This window comes from Lepisma saccharinum, chromosome 1 (assembly GCF_977018435.1).
Source record: "Lepisma saccharinum chromosome 1, izLepSacc3.1, whole genome shotgun sequence".
In the NCBI taxonomy this organism is placed as follows: Eukaryota; Metazoa; Arthropoda; class Insecta; order Zygentoma; family Lepismatidae; genus Lepisma; species Lepisma saccharinum.
This window is the reverse complement of record NC_139229.1, coordinates 110,957,833-110,978,117: the sequence shown is the minus strand read 5'-3', so window position 1 is coordinate 110,978,117 and position 20,285 is coordinate 110,957,833. Positions and strand designations below refer to the sequence as shown.

The following is a 20,285-nucleotide window of genomic DNA, read 5'->3' as shown; positions in this document are numbered from 1 at the left end:
ATCATCAACCATTCAATTACAGTGTAATTGTTACGTTTGAGCAAAACTAGTAAACTTATCCCCTTTAGAAGCAAAGCTTAATATGTGGTCAGTGTATCGAGTTCACTCATGCCGACCTCTGTAGCAAGGTTAGCACAGCGCGCTAGAAGAAAGACCAAGTGTCCCGGGTTTACAAATTCCGGCCTGGTCATGAGTGTTATTTGTGAGTGTCCCTTCATGACTCATCCTCATCGTTGCGATTAGCCTAAAGTGCCAGAATGTAGTGCGAAATAACAAAAACCAAAAAATCAAATCGATTTTCATATCAGCTAGGAACTGAAGGGGTACGATACTATTTCTTCTCAAATATCTCGCAAATTGTCTACGCAGTGCTGGATCAACAGCACGATTTTCGTGCGAAGTAAAGACCAGTCGGACAAGGGAGATAATATATGGTTACGTGGGAGCTTTTTAAGATAGAAGTAACATACAAAATTTAACTCTAAAGATAACTAAACGTAACAAGCGTTCCTGAGTATCCTTATTTGTGATTGATTGAGTTTGTGTTTTAAGTCCACTTTATGCACAGTAAGGCTAATGGGGACTAGACCTACAGTTTAAAGAGGGATCCAAACCACTATGTTTCTTCACCAAATATCGAACCCGAGACCTATCCTTATTTGTGGCCTTGACCTCTCAACGAAATGTACAAATCCAAGGATCGTGCCTGGGATCGAATCCTGATTATGGCACGGACGTGCCATTGTATTTGTGCCATCATCTATTTCATTTACTCATCACTCAACCTCAACGAGGGCCTCCCCGATGACGAAGTGGTAGCGTCGTTGCCCACTTTAAAATGTAGGTCCAGTCCCGATTAGCCTTACTGTGCATAAAGTGGACTTAAAACATCAAATACATCATCCTCACCGTTTGCAACTAGGTAGAGGGGCAGAATAACTATGCAACAAACAGAAATAGCAACCAACACAATCTGCAAATATGATGCAATGTGTAGATTTTGTTCATTTAACTACTGTAATCTTAGAGAAAATAGTGCGCGTAGTATGTGTGTGTGAGAGGGAGAGAGAGAGAGACTATCAGATATTTAAATCCGGATGGAAACGAACTTGTAATCATATTTGAACCCCCTAAAAAAACTACAAGTCCCGCTTGTGTGAATGTTAAGCAGATTCTTAATGAAGAGCTTCTTGTTACCTTTGCCTCCTGCGTGTACACTAACTGCTGGGAGCAGAGTCGAACCTTGAACCTTCCAAATCCACACTGAGGCACGACAGGTTTTGAATCTGCCCGTAGCGGCCACATCGAAAGAGACAGGCTTGTGCTTTCTCCAAAGGGGTCGACTGCCAATTGTACAAACAACTTGGCTCGTCTCCAAACACTTTCCATTTTCGCAATTATCAAAATATTCTCCCCCTTCCCTTTCTCTTGCTTTTGTTGCAAAAACTTTCAAACCGATTCAAATGCACCCAGAAGAGTTTTCAGAAGCTATGTAAATTAGATTATGGATGTGGTATCTATCTATCTTAATTGTGTTATGCTTCAAAGCTGTTCGTGCAATGCAGACTTTTGTTAAATACAAAACGAATGAAAATAGTAGTAAGTTTCTTAAAATAAATATACTCGTAACTCAATATATTTCACATAACTAGAGCCCGGAAGTTTGGCAAAATGCCTCTTTTTATCTACTGCATATATTGATAAAATTTTTCCGGATAGGGTAACTTCGGTGATTAACGCCACCAATTGGTCATTTCGTTCTAGAACTCATACATTTTTATTGTTAGGAACATGAAACTTACATGTATAGGAGAATGAACTTTCCTCTATTGTGTAATAATAAAATATTGATTGCACTGTTATAATGAAAGCAATAAAATACTAAATTCTGTGTTAATGCAAAATGGCGTTATTTCTAGACCTGTCGGGTAATAACGCCATGTTCATAATTACAAGTAAAACATTCACATTATCCTAATTACAAGTAAAACATTCACATTTTCTTTACTAAACTGTACTAGGAAAAATAATTACTGTAGTAAGTTATTAGAAAAAAAAAAGTCTTTTTTTGTCTTTTCGCGATACCCAGTCCCTCAAAGTTCTGCGAGGAACGTGCAGCACATGCTATCTTCTATCCCTTGTTTGATGGCCGCCATAGCTTGCCTCAAGTCATCCACTGACCATTTGGCCCGTATATTTCTACATTTCCTCGCCATCTGAAAGAGGAAATTATCCGAGAATAAATATCTGTACGCCTCGAAAGTAACTGAGCAAGGATAAACCTATTTTCGAAATCAACATTTCCTTAAATTTGAGTTTAAATTGAGTGGCGTTATACCCCGACACGATGATGGCGCTATTTCCCGAAACAACAGACTGTAGTTTAACCAACTGTTCTAAACTTACGACACCGACCATGAAAACCGTACACACATCATTCACTTACGTAATAAACGTATTGTGTACGTACAGCATTGTCAACATTTAAAATCTAATCCTAACTAACTAACTAACTCTCTAGCCTTCTTAAACCCGAAGGTTCATGGCTGCAGCAACACAGGCCTTCCATCTGTCCCTATCTTGAGCAAGATCTATATACTCTTTTCCATCCCTACCGATTTGCCTTAGGTCCATCTCGACGTTGTCCCTCCATCTTCGTCTTGGCCTTCCTACAGGTCTCTTACCATCAGGTTTCCCAACAAGAATCCTGTAAACTCCTCTTTCCTCTCCCATTCGTGCCACATGGCCTGCCCACCTAAGTCTTCTTGATTTAATTATTCTAATAATATCTGGACATGAATACAAATTATGTAGTTCTAAATTAACAGTTGGGCTGAAAAGTTCGTAGGCTAACATAGTAAAAAATATATTTTTGACAAAATTCGATTTTATTATTCAATATAGTTGCCTTTGAGGGCGATACAACGATTATAGCGGTCATACAATTTTTCGATGCCATTTTTATAGTACGATTTCTCTTTAGCCTCAAAATAGGCCTCAGTTTCGGCGATTACCTCTTCATCAGTGCTAAATTTCTTTCCAGCGAGCATTCTTTTAAGGTCTGCAAACAGGAAAAAGTCACTGGGGGCCAGATCTGGAGAATATGGTGGATGGGGAAGCAATTCGTAGTCTAATTCATATAATTTTGCCATCGTTTTCATTGATTTGTGACACGGTGCATTGTCTTGATGAAACAGCACTTTTTTCTTCTTCAAATGGGGCCGTTTTTTCGTGATTTCATCCTTTAAACGCTCCAACAACGCTATGTAATAATCGCTGTTGATGGTCTGGCCCTTTTTGAGGTAATCGATGAATATAATACCATCCGCATCCCAGAATACTGATGCCATAACCTTGCCAGCCGACTGTTGCGTCTTTCCACGCTTTGGATTCGGTTCATCACGTGCAGTCCACTCGGCTGACTGTCGATTGGACTCTGGAGTGTAGTTATGGAGCCATGTTTCATCCATTGTAATATATCGACGGAAAAATTCGTGTTTATTACGGTTGAATATCGCTAAACATTGCTCCGAATCATCAAAACGTTGAAGCTTTTGATCGATTGTGAGCACGCGCGGCACCCATTTTGCACACAGCTTTCGCATGTTCAAATATTCATGCACAATATGTCCAACACGTTCCTTTGATATTTTTAAAGTCTCAGCTATCTCGATCAACTTCACTTTACGATCATTTAAAATTATTTTGTGGACTTTTTTGATGTTTTCGTCGGTAACAGCCTCTTTGGGGCATCCACTGCGTGCATCGTCTTCGATGCTCATTTCGCCTCGTTTAAATTTAGCAAACCACTTCTCAACGGTTGATTTTCCTGGTGCAGAGTCCGAATAATGTTTATCAAGCCAAGCCTTGGCTTCAACAGTATTTTTTTTCGCCAAAAAGCAATGCTTTATTAACACACGAAATTCTTTTTTATCCATTTTTTCACAATAACAAAAGCTGCTTCACTCACAATGCTATATCTCACGAACAAATTATTCGGCAGCTGTGAAATTTATACACGTATCTTTTGAAGGTTAATACTAAGTAAAAATCACATGGATTTAATTCTAGTAACGCCATCTATGAGTCAGCCTACGAACTTTTCAGCCCAACTGTTATGTAACCTTCTCCACTCACCTGTCTCCTCATCCCTTTTAGGTCCAAATATTTTCCTAAGGATCCTATTTTCAAATATTCTCTCAATTTATGTTCCTCTTTCAATGTAAGGGACCAAGTTTCACACCCATATAATACTACAGGCAATATTACTGTTTTGTATATTTTAACTTTTAGTTTCTTAGATATTAAACGAGAAGACAAAAGTTTATGAAGAGAGAAGTAACATGCATTTCCTGAATTAAGCCTACTTTTTATTTCCTCTTTAATATAATTTTCATTTGTTAATATTACTCCTAAGTATTTGAATTTGGAAACTGTTTCAAACGATTTGTTATCAATAATTAGATTTTGATTATTACCTAACACTTGGTTTCGGCCTATAAGCATATATTTAGTTTTCTCTTTGTTAACTTCCAAACCTAACTCTTTAGCAGTTTTGAAAAATATTTTAGCATTATTCTTAATTGTATTCACATCATCCCCCAGTAAGTCTACATCATCTGCATATGCTAACAACTGAGTCACACCATTTAATTTTAGTCCTTCTTTAGTTTCTTTTACCTTCCTAACAGCATATTCTAAGGCAAAATTAAAGAGCAATGGAGATAATGCATCTCCTTGTTTTAACCCATCGTGAATTGTAAATTTGTCAGACATATTAATACCCACACGAATTTTACTTTCTGTTTCACTGGTGCATATTTTTATCATATTAACAAGCTTCTTAGGTATTCCAAACTCTACTAATATATTATATAATTTATCTCTTTTGACCGAATCATATGCTTTTTTGAAATCAATGAATAGCTGATGGACATTTTGATTATATTCCCACTTTTTTTCAAGTGTCTGTCTGATGTGAAAAATTTGATCTGTAGTTGATCTGTTACGTTTAAATCCACATTGATAATCACCTATAATTTCATTAGCATATGGGGTTAGTCTTGTTAAAAGAATGTTAGATAATATTTTATATGTTGTTGAGAGTAGAGAAATTCCACGGTAATTATTGCAGTTCATTTTATCACCTTTTTTAAACACAGGAACAATTATGGATTCTTTCCACTGTTGAGGGATTTCTTCTTTATTCCATATTAAACAAATTAATTTATGAATTTGACATATTAATGAATTTCCACCATATTTAATTAACTCAGCTGGTATTAAATCAATGCCAGGTGCTTTGTTATTCTTTAGCCTTTTAATAGCATCTTTAACTTCAGTCAAGTTAGGTTCTGGAACTAAAGGTTCTGCTGTGTGTACTTCATTTACTTCTGACTTATCTCCTACATGGACATTTAAAAGGTCATTAAAGTAGTTCTTCCATCTATTTAGAATATCGCTTGGGTCAGCTAGAAAATCACCGTCTTTATCTTTTATCAAGTTTACTTTAGGTTGCCACCCCTTTCTAAACTCATTTACACCTTTATATAAATCTCTGATATTTTTATTTTTGCTGTTTATTTCAATTTCGTTAATTTTGCTTTTCAAGTAATCTCTTTTTTTACTTCTAAACGTGCGGTTAACTTCTCGCTTTATTCTATTATAATTGTTTAGATTTGTATCATCAGAGTTATTTAACCACCTAAGTCTAGCCTGATTTCTTATTTCTATTAGATTATGACATTCATTATCAAACCATGGCTTACTTTTTCTTGGTTTATGGTATCCTATACTTTCTTTAGCTGCTGATTCTATTGCATTACGTATGTGCTCCCAATTCTTATTTACGTCTGTTTCATTTATATTTTCATCATCATTTAAATCCTGCAAAACATCAAATCTATTTGACAGTTTAATTTGGTAATCTTTCTTAATTCTTTCATCAGTAAACTTTCCTGTATCAAATTTTAGAACTTTTAGATTTTGTTGCTTATGATTTATCACTGAGAGTCTTTCTCTTAATTTAGCAATTACTAAATAATGGTCACTGGCACAGTCAGCACCTCTATGTGTACGAACGTCAATTATACTAGTATGCCTTCTCTTATCAATGAGAATATGATCTATCTGATTATGAGTTTTACCATCTGGAGAAGACCAGGTATATTTATGGATATCTTTATGTTTAAATGTGGTACTTTTCACAATTAAATTCTTTGAGGTTGCAAAAGTAATCAATCTTATACCATTATCATTACTTAATTCATGAAGACTTTCTTTACCAATTGTGGGTTTAAATGTCTCTTCTTTGCCAATCTGTGCATTACAGTCACCTAACAGAATTTTCATATCATACTGAGAAAATTTATCAAAGACCTGTTCTAACTCTGTATAAAAATCATCTTTAGTATTATCATCTTTATCTTCCGTTGGTGCATGTATGTTTATTAAAATAATTTTACACCACCTACCCTGTAAAACTGCATATGATATCCTATCATTAATAAATTCTACTGTTTTAAGAGCTGAGATAATTCTATTATTTATGAAAAAGCCTATTCCAAAATTATGATTTTCAGTACCACCATAGAAAAAAGTATAATTTTTAGTTTTACAATTCCCTTCTCCTGGCCACCTAACTTGCTGGACAGCTACTACATCTAATTTATACTTGACTATCTCATTAACTGTACACTGAAATGCCCCAGGCCGGTAAAGGCTCAGAACATTCCAGGTGCCTAATTTAATATCCTTATTCCTAACGTAGTTCTTATCCTTAGTCCAGGGACCTCCCAAAGTAGTCCCCACCCGGAGATCCGAACGGGGGACTATTTTACCTCCGGAATATTTTACCTTGGGAACATCCATGGCCTTATATTGCTGATTCTTGACATGGCTTTTTACAGTGCAGAGTTGTCAGCTCTACGCCTAACCCCCAATGTGGACCCTTTTTCCTCGAAACTCAACTCAAACGTCTACACTGTTCAAAGTGTTTCTCTTAAATGAAGGCTCGACAATGGCAACCGTTCTTATCAGCAATGCTACCAGGCACCATTGTTTATTGCACAACGGTGAGTCACACCTTAACTTTACATGCGTCCATGTTTTCAGAGTTGAAACTTTGAAATGGCATTATTTCCCGCCTGGCGTTATTCACCGAAGTTACCCTATGCGTTTTTTATGTTGTTTCGAATGTTTTAGAAGCCTCTTCATTTTGCCTATTTTGCCTATTTGGGACCCCACTGCCTATTTTTAATTATAATGCCTTTTGTTGCCTTTTTCAATGAAATTTGAACATTTTTTAAAAAAATGTGTAAATAAATTATTTTTCTCCCAAAAAACGTTGTTGGCATTTATTTTTCTTCCGTTTATTATGTGAATAATTTTCGCCTTATTTAAGTAATATTGAACTCACGTATGTTTCAACATTGCTGAAGGAGAAAAGTGTGTTTAAAAAAAATAGTATTTCATGCTGAGTTAAGATATTGCCTTTCCGTTAACATGTCCTTGTGAATGATTGACTGCTGAAAACCTGTTGCAGAACACCTGCACAATTACGTCATCACGTCCAGCGTCCGTGTCAGGAGGTTATTGACAAGAAACAGCACTAATGCCCAAGGGCCTTTGCATGGATTCCAAAATCAAGTTCTCTATCTTTAGTTTAGTTCTGCACTTTGGAAGGAAAGGATCGTGTAGTTGTCATCATGCCGAAATTTAGTGTGCTATTAAGTGGTAAGTTACATGGTTACGTGCATGAATTTGGTGAAAGCACATTTTTGACAGATGGTACTATTCTTCTCTGCAAGATATGTGAAAAAACATTCAACCATGAGAAAAAATACTTTATATCTCAGCATGTGTCAACAGCAAAACATAAATCTGAAGTTGCCAAAAAGGTTGGACAGAAGAAGATATCGCTAATTTCAACAGTGGGCACTTCATCCAACAAGCAATCTCAGTTTTCTCTTTAACTATGCAAAGCTTTCATGGAAGCAGGGATACCTTTCTGGAAAGTGGAAAACAAGTCACTGAGGAAATTCCTGGAGAAATACACTAAAGAAACGGTGCCGTTGGAATCTACGCTGCGGAAAACATATTTAAGCATCTGCTACGAAGAAGCTCTGCAAAGAATTCGTGCTGAAGTTGGTGGAAAGAAGGTTTGGATTTAAACAGATGAAAGTACTGACGCTATGGGACGCTGAATAGCCAACGTCATCATATGAACTATGGAACCAACATGCGTCGTCATTTCTTCTCACGTCAGAACAACTAGAGAGCCAATGGTTCGTCAATAGCTCAGTTATTCTCAAATTCACTACTTCTGCTCTGGCCAGATGGTTTACATCATGATGACATGTTACTTTTTATCAGTTATGCAGCTCCCTATATAAAGAAGGCTGCCATAGCATTGAAAATTCTCTTCCCGAACATGCTTCATATCACATGTGTAGCCCACGCAATGCGCAGAATCGCCGAAAAAGTTAGTGTTTTGCACCCAGAAGTGGACAGGTTGATTTCGAACACAAAGAAGATATTTCTGACATATCCCTCTCGAACCCGAACATTTCAGGAAGTTGCACCTGAGCTTAGTTTACCTCCGCAACCAGTCTTGGCGAGATGGGGAACCTGGATATCAGCAGCTATATGTTATGCTAACCACCTTGAAAAAATCATTGAGGTGATCGATGCTCTTCCAGAAAATGAAGCGGCTTCAATTCGTGAAGTGAAAAAAACTCCTGTGCTATTCAGAACTGAAGAATGAACTGTCGTTTATTTTTGCACATTATGGTGCATTGCCAGAGACAATTACAAAGCTAGAAAAAAGAGGTGAACTCTTGTAGCATCCATGAAGCATCCATGAAAATCTTCGAGGAATCTATGCAGCAGATGATGGAAGTGTCAGGAGAAAAGGGGTCAGCTGTTGTGGAAAAGTGCAAATGGGTAGTGAGTGCAAATGATGACTTGAAACAATTGAAAACAATTTGTGATATTCTAAAAGGTGAAAATGCTGTTATCGAAATGAGTCGAGCTACATTTGCTTGTTTTATGTATGCTTCATTAACATTTTGCCAGAAATTATAGATAAAAGTAAGTGACTTTCAAATGTGCCTTTTTCAGTTTATTTTGCCTTTTTTCCCATTTTTAGTGCCTATTTTCCACATTATAAATGCCTTTTTGCCTGCCTATTTTAACGAAAATAAATGCCTGAACTTCCGGGCTCTACACATAACGAAGCGTTGTTTTCGTCAATACAAAATATAAATCAATATATTTTAATAGGTTCTGTAGGAAATAATTTATATAAAATTGAAAACAGTTTGCATTTTGATAATTTCGCGTCGTTTTTCTGTCATTTCTATGTTAATCACGGCAGTGAGTAAGAACAGTGAGTAGATAAAATAGATAAGGAAACAAATGTAAAGAACCATCCAGAACTTACCCAGCAATCAAATACAGCATCTCTGGCCAACCACTCCTCACGGAAGCTGACTTAACTGGTGTAAATAAAAATCTATTTATCACTCTATTAAATCTTACGAAGAAATCATTCAAGAGTCTACCTTGAATCGAGATTCTTCACTATGGTGGGTATATATTCTCAAGCAGGCAAAAAATAGAATTGCCAAAACAAAAAAATGTCTCTCCAATTATAGAAGAAAACTTTGAAAGTTAAGATGGATCGTGTGAAGGCTCCCGCGTAGCCAAATGGTTAACGCTCTCGCCTTTGGTGCGAGCGGTCCAGGATTCGATTCTCGATGGGAGCTCAAAAAGTTTAGGTGTTGACTCGGTGTCGTAAGGATAATTGGGGAGCTGCTTGGAAAGATGTAGCGGGCATCCGGTCTCGAAAATCAGAAAACAGCGGCGATGGGACTAGATGGGCTGACCACGTGTCACCCAATTAAAAATCGCTTGGTCGGCCCTGGTTCTCAGAGGACTGTTGCGCCACTGAGTTTAGTTTAGAAGGATCGTCTGCGTGTGCGTGTGTCTGTGAATGTGCGCGCGCATATACATAGAAAAACAATAACTTTCTATCTCACCGCACGGAAACAAGAATGCATGGTATGCCATGCTTATTTATTGTAACTACCCGACATTCATAATCAAAATACACCCGCTACAGGGAGCTGACTATAATGATTTAGGCAAGGCTGAAATACTTCCTCTTACTCATGGAAATAATTTACTTCAAGCAATTTATTAATTGATTTGATTTATTTTACTTTGCTCTTCTGCCACTTTTGACTAATCTCGAAGATGGGTGAGTGATGACGTGATGAAATTGATGAAGGGACACTCACAAACAACACCATGCCCAGGCCGGAATTTGAACCCGGAACCCATAGCGTCGTAGCGCGGTGTAATAACCACTCCGCCACTAAGACCGACGATGCATAATTTAAAAACTAGTTGAACTGTATTTTGTTAAAAAAGTTTCCGAATTTATAGAAATGAAGTATTTGTGTTTTGAGAAGGTAACTTGGCATGCGTCTTGTGCTGTTTTAAAATATGTAATAATCCGGAAACGAAGTATTATTCCACTTTGTATTGAGTTTTTTTTTACATAGGAAGGTGTATGTATAGCAATGGCTATATCTGCTTCCTACAAGTCACTCTTCAAGCAATTTTCATCACTAAGCCGTACCCTCTGCAACCTGATACCGATTGAATACGAAAAAGATCAGTTCCTTCCAAAAATAACCCAATTTTTACTTATTACGTGGGTGTACACTTCGAAACCGAACCCAATCTCAATTTCAATTTGCGAGATTGCAGAGAACCACAAAAAAGGTCAGACTTTTTCTCTGTTTGTACAGAAATAAGAATGTAATGTTATCGGTTGCGTGACGTAGGATTATTCACACCTGCGAACCCATCTCAAGGATAAGAGAAAGTAAATCCAACTTGACAGAAATGCGAGGGTGTGTCACCAACCCAGTCCGTCGTGCAGATTCCTTCCCCGTTTCTTATTTCCTCGCCAATATGTGCAAAGGTCGAGATTAGAAACCAGCAGGGCGCTTTTCACCTGTCAACAACGAAACGGCCGAGAAAAGACGAGGAAAGTGGCGGAAGAGAATTCACATGTCGCTCATCCTTTCTTTGTCCCGCCTGCTACTTCCGGGGAAGCCGTAAGCCTATTTAGGAAGTCCGAAGCGGAATTGTCACGGGTTTCAAAGGATCTCAAGAGCGGAAGAGGAAAAGGTAGCTTCCTCTGCATTAATTGGAATCGACTGGAACGGAAAACGGATTGACTGACAAAGGCGGACCAAGTCGCCCTCGTTGCCTTACTTGCTGTGGACATTAAAGGTTGCAAAACATTCTACTTTCCCGGAACTGCAGTTTCAAAAGGCCGAGAAGCTTAGCTCAGTGGCGAATGTAAGAAATATTGCCATGCAAGTAAATTGTGCGGAGTGGTCATCACAGCGCGCTACGACGCCAGGGTTTCGGGTCCGAATCCTGGCCTGGGCATAGGTGTTCTTTGTGAGTGACCTTTCCTCATTTCCATTATATCATCCTCATCGTCCCGATTACCCAAAGTGGCAGAAAAGAGACGGTAAATAGCAAAAATCAAGCAATTAAGTTGTGTCATGACTTGAGATTCCTGTGCTCTGTTCTACGAGTGCAAAATCTAATACTGTGGAAACGACTTCATTGACTCTTTGACCAACAAAAAATGGGCAGAATTGCCAATCAATTAAAGAATGTAACTTCCGATAAAGCATACAGTGATGGCAATTGTGAAGGATTTCTTCTGTTGCTAAACTAGAAAGAAACACCTGCTAATGTTCACGGTGACTAGAGTCTCCGTCAACTAGGAAGGCGGTTAATCCTTCCTACGATTGGAGAACAAGCGAGCTGTTGCCATACCATCCTTTGCCAGGATTGTCTTGTCTGTTAAATGCTATCATCCATGGAGAAAAGTGTGACTGGGATATCTGTTTCTCTTTCTTGACACCTGGGCCAGGCCAGCAATCGCTTCTTTTCCACGAGGTATTACAGCAAACCTTTCTGCCTTGCATTTTTACGTTGAGGGCGACAAGACACACTTAGTCCCATTTACTTCTCTGAAACGTTACAATGTCTTATTTGATTTAAATCTTAGTTGAAGGGTGGAAATACAAATATAACGAGCCAAGTGAGATCTCTACATAGCATTTCAAAGTTGTTTTTATTCACCCATAATATGGGTAATCGTATTTTAAACTGAACGAATGAGGGTGTTCCCTTACACTGAAATTGCCATTTTTAAAACACTGACAGTGTAGAAAATTTCAATTTTCCAACATATTTTCACACTTACCCTACTATCACTCTTTAATTGCGATGTACAGTAAAACCTCTTTAATACGGACTAATGGGGTAAGGGATAAGTTGACCAGTTTAACGAAAGTCCGGAGTAACTGAAATAACCTACAATTACAGTAGAAAGTGCATTAAAACTCCATTTATAGCAACACAACACGTTTATTATGGTGTATTTAAAGGATATAGGCCTAAATACACTATACAGTGCAGTACAAAGCCTGCGGGAAATAGAATTTCATCAGTGGTTGACTACCTTTTCTTTGGGAAGTTCTCTTGTTGACTTCTAGCCACATTTAAAACCTTGCATTCTGCTTTCTTTTCCTTTCTTTGCCTTTTGTCTGTTCGGATTAAGCAAAGTCCGAAGTTTTACTGTATTTGCACTTCTTTCCAAGACCTGTCAGCAAGGGTTTATTCAGAGTTATTGGGGTGTAAAGGAAGATCCTTCCTGCACACACCAAAATGTTAACCTCCCTTCCACTTAGTACACCATGGACTGCATTTTACAACTAACGAGACTCTGGCGCCTGGACTTGTAGCCAGGATAATCCTCTGTAGGAATTGTGTTTTGTCTCCATATGTGGATAGCTCAGTGCCACAGGTGACTAAGCGCCACCGAGGGACATTTTGAGTTATGAAGTGAAATGGGTGGAGACTTACATATTCTGTGTATGCCAAATGACCAAGGACCATACTCTATCTGCAACGTGCTGCCACCACCGAGCAAGTGTAGCACTACAACAAACACTTTCCGTTGTGCGCCAGACATAACTATTGTGAGTCAAGATGGAGGCTGTGATGGATACACGCTTGTCAGACTCAGTCATTTCTGGTCCAAGTGACGACGATAAAACTTCTCAACCGGAAGAAGAAAGTTCTAGTACTGACTCAGGTATGTCTGTTTGCTGCAGTGATATAAAATTTGGTGCTGGTGGGTAGAAAAATCTATAAAATGGCTATGAAATGTGGGTGACACTTAGTAATGTGTGGCGCTGTTACTGTTCGGAATTGCTGTGTTCACACCAATGTACCCCTACGTCGTAATTAAAGCTGTAACGTCACGGGGATGAAAAATTCAGGTATGCAGTTTTTGTAAATAGTTAATATGGGACCATAGTCTACTCTGCTGCTAACACTGTTAGTAGCTACACAAGAATCAAAGTGTAATAAGAGCTCTGCTGTGTTACATTTTGGAGGGTTTTTTTTTGGGGGGGGGAGGAGTCGTCGTCATAATGTAGACAACTGACTGTTCTCTTAACCATGACGCCATGACGTCAGGACATTATTCTGATGTGACGTAGGAACATAATTGGGTGTGGATGCAGCTATTCCGCTTTACTTTGTGTTTTAACTGGTACAGAGAAGCGGTACTGATTACTCTTTATCTTTGGCGTTCCAGGTGGAATTCAAATACGCAGTGGACGAAAACGGAAAATAAACCCTAGTAGTCATAAAAAAGTTATTAGGAAAAACTGAGAGAATGTGGAGTTGCGTATACGTCCTCAAGAGGAAAGCTTGTTAAAGCTATGGAAATAACAGATAAGAAATGCTGCTGTTCAAGGAACTGCAACACTTTGCTACCCTGGGAAAGACGACCGGACATTTATCGCCAGTTTTACTCTTTGGAATGGTCGCTAAAAAATGCTTTCACGGTAACCCCTATTCAAAGACATCGGAAAAAAGCTGGAAAAACAGGAAAATATGTAGCGCAGGAGCAAAAGTGCATTGGCTTCAAATGCGTCACATCATTCACTGCATGCTATAACTTCCAAAATGTGAATTCCGTGCTTGTTGATCTCCGGAAGACGAAAGTTGGTCGTCCAAGTGGATTTAAGGGAACTACACCACTCTTGTACCCTCAAGGGCGCAAAATTACATCTGAGAAAAAGAAGGATCTGTTGCAGCTCTTAAAGTACATACCTCCAGTGCATCATGAATTTGACAGACACCTTGCAACAGCGGCTACAGCAACAGAACAGGATGAACATAGCAAAGATGTCGGACCAGGGTCACAAGAAACATGGTGGCTCTTTTTAAGGTTTCATTTTCAGACAGCCTTGTGTCGGTATTACTGTCAATGAACTATTAAGCAACTATGTCCATAACGCTTCATTAATAATCATAGTAGTTGTGCAACCTGTTCGTATACTTTACTTAATATCGTTTTCACGTATTTAGCACTTAAGATGTAATAAAGGTTTCCATGAGAATCTGCTTCACAGTATTTTTTTAATAATGTTGACTATCATATAATAACTCATGTCTGTGTCTTTTATTCTTTCATAGTCTTGTGCGCCACACATGACTATGATTTTTCAGTGATTTCAAAAACAATTTACACATACTATTATAACAATAATTTTTGAAAGGTTCCGTGATAAGAGAGAGATGACCTCTCGGAAGGTAAATACGTATTAATCTACTTCGCTGAAAGCACACAGAATTTTAAATTTCATCTTAACTTTACCCTTCGTTTACTCGAAACTTGGTTAATGGCACTTAGTCACCTGTGGCACTGAGCCATCCATGTATCCCTTCATCCATCTCATCTTATGACCATTCATCCTCATCTTCGTGATTAGTCAATAAGGGCAGAAAAGCAAGTAAAATTAATTAAATCAATCAGTTAACCAGAATTTTCCATTTGGGGGATATAGGTAAATTTGGAGGCAAAATGATCAAAACCTGGGCCTTTTGGAAAAAGATTTAGGGAAGTGTTGGGGTGTGTGAATATATCACTGCCTAGAAGGAATGTCACATCGTAAGGTATAACCAATCCAATTATTTGTAAAAGTTGCTGTACCTAGTCATTATGTGAAATTATCCCGATGAGAGACAGGGGCGGTGTCAAGTCGGGTGTGAATGAGCGATGGTCCTTCAGACTGAGCCTTACGACCGCACCCTTATTAACCATATGAAAACATTAAAAAAGCTAATTAAATTATGAATTTCAAATTATGATATACGATTTCTCAGTTAAGGTGCCAACGAATCCTTGGTCTGCATCAGCGAAGACTTTTATCAAAGATTGCTCTCGTACTGATAAACCGTTACAATATTTATAATTCTGAAATCTTACATCTGCTAAGAAGTCCTTCCAGTGGTTTGACGTCTGTGGTAATTTCATGGTGTTGTAAATCAATTTTCTGTCACAGATATCTAGACAAGAACGAAATCAAACCACTCGAATATTTTATTGAGCGTTCTGAAAGGACTTATAAGCTGATATAATTTTTCAGAATTTGAAATATCGTAATGGTGTTTCGAAACGAGATAAATTTTTGAAAGAAATCTTTGTTGAAGCATGACAAAGTTCCAGATGTATCTAAAACGTCGAAAAGTATAAAACTATCAGCACCTAGCAAGCTTAGGCTTGTGACGACAAACAGGATGTGAATAAGACAATCACACACTAGGAAAGTCACATTTGAGATTGTTTGAGTGATTGATTTGATTTATTTTACTTCCATTTTCTGCCACTTTTGGCTAATCGCAAAGATGAGGATGAGTGATGATATGATTAAATTGATGAAGGGACACTCAGATATCCTTGCAGGGCCGGGATTCGAACTCTGGACCTCTGGCGTCGTAGCGGGATGTGCTAACCAATTCGCCACGGCGGTCGATGCCATTTAGGTTGTGTAATACGTTATGATGAACAAATATAAATCGAATCAACGCAAATTTATTCTAGTTATCGGTCCGAAATATTGCTCACGACGTTTTGTTTAATTTCCAACATCCTTGGTGTTTCGCTCTTGAAATAATTACTCTTATCAAGCTGAAAGAATCAAACCTGGCGTAATCAAACCCAGCAGTTAATTAAGGCAGCGACACGAGGCTTCCATATGTTAGCAATATGTATTTTCTCCCATTAACGCATTTCATCCTGTTCTCGTAATGTGATTGTTACACAAGCTAACCGAGAAGACTAGGTTTCCGGATTGTATTCTTGGAAGAGGCCATGTTTCTGTGCGTTTGTTTTATCGTCTGTCACATCGGCCAATCATCCATCTGTGTGAATCTCAAACATAGGACATTCCCGATGGCGTAGTGTAACGTCGTCGCCTTGTAATCAAGTAGTCTCGGGTTCGACCGATGGGGGAACATTGCACAGTGGTTCGGAACCCACTTTAAACTGTATGCCCATTCTTGATTAGCCTATATGTTCACAAAGTGGGCTTAAAACGAAAATTCATTCACTCTTAAACAGAGAGGAGAAGTAGATAGCAAATCTATATTCAAGTTACCAATGCCTACATTTGTATTTCCCATGTAACTTTCTACGTTTACTTATTGTAGTTGAATGGTTGCAGTTACAATTTACACAAATATTTTATGGCTATGTCAACAACAAATCTGGTGTCATTACTGAGACTGGATATCATTGTATGAATAGTCATTGTAAAATAGTAAATGTTTGGTCACCACAGCTAGACACGATTGAAAGTATTCTATTAATTGAAAAACACATTAGAACAGGAATGAAATGCATAGGATACTTCCAATAATACACAAAAGTTTATCATATCACCAGAGCTTAGGAAAACAGTAAAAAAAATGCTATGGTCATACTTCCTTTTGCGCAGATTTTGTGGAAGGTGGAAAAAAAACTAGAGATGTTTGAAAAAGAGCCGCGGTGGTCCAATGGGTATAGCGTCCGACTATCACGTGGAAGACCCGGGCTGGATTCCTGAGGTGGATGATTTTGATTGGCAAATCGCCCATCATGGAGCGGCTCTGGGGTTCACTCATCCTCGAATATATGGGTACCTAGGGGCAACCTTGAGAGTAAAGGCGACCGGACTGTTGTGTTGCACCTCTATAAATGGCAGAGATGGAAAATGTGTAGTGTCTTACCACCCCGTCATGTGCCTTCACGCATGTTTCAATGTGGAGCTTTACCTTTTACCTTGGAGGTACAGTCACCAGCAATACATATGGGAGCCCTAAATCCTTAAATACTCTCATCCCTTCTAGGCGTTATGTGTGTTGCCTAACTCTAGGCGTTGGTAGAAGTTGCCATTGAAATTCGCTATTAAAGTACACTTATCGGCGTATTGTTAGGCAACACACATAACGCATTCCAGGGACGCCAGCATTTCAAGATCTAATCTCTCATTTTTTTGCAGGGGACTGTGCTTGAAATGTCAGTGCGATAGATACTAATGAGTGAATAATAATTCTAATATGGAAGTACTGAACTAGTGTTCCCGGGTTCGAATCTTGGCCTGAACATGGATATTCTTTGCGAGTGTCCCTTCATAAATTTCATCACATCATTTCTCACCCTCATCTTCGCGATTGGCCAAAAAGTGGCAGAAAAGCGAAAGTAAATTAAACTAAATCAATCAACCGAAGTACAGAGGGAAACTGTAAGGAAAGCACCACGATACAAAAATAATTCTTGATGAATTGGGTTCAGTATATCTGAAGACATGATTTCCTGAATGAGGCATTTGCAATAGGAAAACGTAAGGACAATGACATAACCACTATGCAAAACTGGGGTTTTTCCGATACCGTAACAACTAACGCTGTCACTTTGTAACCAATAGAACCCTTGGTTCCATTTCCAGTGGGGGTTTGCAAGGGGGTTCGGATCTAACTTCAAACTGTAAGCCCAGTACCGATTAGCCTATCTGAGCATAAACTTGATAAAAAGCAAGGAAAATATGAGAACTGATGAGAAATTTAAACAAATTTTGGTGAAAGGAGACACAAATACCGAAAGTACATGTTTCTTTCCCTGGACCCATGCTTTGACAACACCCATAACCCGTACCGCTGAAACTTATGTCGTACTCATAATATTAAGCGTCCCTGATGACGCAATGGTAACGCTGTCACCTTGTACTCAAGGGGTCTCAGGTTCGATCACAGCTGAAGTTGCATTACACAGTGGTTCAGATCTCCTTTGCAGCTGGCCTCCGTGGTGAAGTTTTTAGCGCAACACGCTACGACGCCCGGGGTCCCCAAATCGCGGCCTGGCAACGGGTACTGTTTGCAAGTGTTCCTTCATCAATTTCACAATATCGTCACTCATCCTCATCTTCGCGATTAGCCAAAAGTGGCAGAAACGCGAAGTAAAATAAACCAAATCAATTAATCAAAGATCTCTGTGAGTAAAGTGCGGATTAGTCTATTGGAGTTCAAAAGGGACTTGGAACAAATTTGGCACATTGTCTAATATTAAGAACCACAAACATTGATTGTATTTTCTTTACTTAACGTCACGTCTCCTCCTGTATAGATTGATCGCGACGATAAACTTGATAAGGAAAAGGACATACATATGTGTACAACGCAAAGAAATATCCGGGTCTTCCCGATGGTAGGGATAAGACCGGTCCCGATTAGCCTATCTGTACACAAAGTGGACAACAACAAAGAAATATCCTTACTTTGGACAGGACACAAACCCAGGACATTGCGCTTCCTAACCCGTTACCCCAGCCCCTTGCTCAAGGGCCCCTAATAAAAACAAGAATAAAAGTAGAAAAGAGTGACATGTACATAACACGTTAAAATAATTCACCGATGTCTTTCGAATCGCGGGTTTCCAAGATCGATTCCCCGTTAAAACAAACGTCAAAGAACAACACCGATTCTTCTTTCAACTAGACCTACCTTCCGATTCCTGACGACAGTGGCAGACCCTTGAATTATTCCCGGTTGTGGTGAGATGGCGAAGGGATCCCGTAGTTTATATTGCTGGCTGTTCCCTCCACATGAAATCATACGTCACTTAACTGCCTACACCGTTGTGCTCCTGCTCCGGCGCGCTGATTGGTCGCTCGGCTACGATGCCCTCCTTCGCGAGTTCCCGGTATCGGGTGTCGGGAACCGGGTTCTGCACGGTTAGGATTGTTGGAAACGGTTTGCAGTGACGCAACCGATACAAAGAAAAAATCTACAGGATTAATATGTGTGACTGCTACCCGTTCGAGTTCTGATTTATTTTCGGGCCGTTGTAATTTTAATTCCATCAAACTGTAGGGGTCTTACTCTCGCACATCGACAGATAGACGGACTTGCATGGAGATTGTCAATCACGCAGGAAAGTTATCATTTTTGGTGTATCGTGTTTATAATAATCAAAATATTTATTTATCCTCATGGGTGTGTGTATCTATGTGGGTGTGAGAAATGCATGTGTGGAAGTAAAGTTCGTTCTAAATCCACGTTACGCACATATAGGGTTTGCGTTTTATTTTTAAGTTCACTTTTATGCACTAGGCTAATCGGGACTGGACCTACAGTTTAAAGTGAGATCTCAACCAGTATGTATCTCCACTGTGTATCGATACCGGGAACTGGATCTACAGTTTAGAGAGAAATGCGAACCACATCTGGCTCCCGCGGGTATCCAACCCAGGATCCCTTGATTACAAGTCGACGGCGTTGCCATCAGGAAGGGTCGCTTATGTGCAGATAGGCTAATTGGGACTGGACTTACATTTTAAAGTGAGATCCAAACCACTATGCGCCTTCACCGGGTATCGAACCCTGCAACTGGACCTAGAGTTTGAAGTGGACCACTGTGTGTCGGGTATCGAACCAAGGCGACGACGTTGCTGTCAGGAAGGCCCGCTTATGCACATATAGGCTAATCTGGACTGGACCTACTGTGATAGTGGGATCCGAACCAGTATGTGCCTCCACCAAGAATCAAACCCGGGACTCCTTGATTACAAGGCTTTACCACTACGCCGCCGTATCATTACAACTTCCTACTGGTATTTCTGCTTTTTTTTAAAACCTTGCACAAAACCACCGATGTGACCCAGCACGTTGAGTAGTCGTCGCAATATCTCGCCACTGAATGTTCCTGGTTCGAGTCCTGGGCTGTGCGTGGTTTTTACTTTATGAATGTCCTATCATTAATTCCACCAAAATTGGTCAAAAGTGCAGAAAAGTAACGTAAAATAAAACAAACTCCACATGTAATTGGAGGGAACAATAAAAAGCAAAGTTTATGA

The 20,285-nt window shown here is 39.1% G+C and overlaps 1 protein-coding gene across 1 annotated transcript in view; it reads right to left on the bottom strand.

The window, feature by feature from the left end:
• FMRFa (FMRFamide related propeptide) overlaps positions 1-18,988 on the bottom strand; it is a 63,741-nt gene extending 44,753 nt beyond the window's left edge. The window contains exon 1 of the mRNA XM_083120578.1: positions 18,934-18,988. The gene's annotated coding sequence lies outside the window, so the exon portion shown is untranslated. The remainder of the gene's footprint in view (positions 1-18,933) is intronic.
• Positions 18,989-20,285: the final 1,297 nt, after the last annotated feature.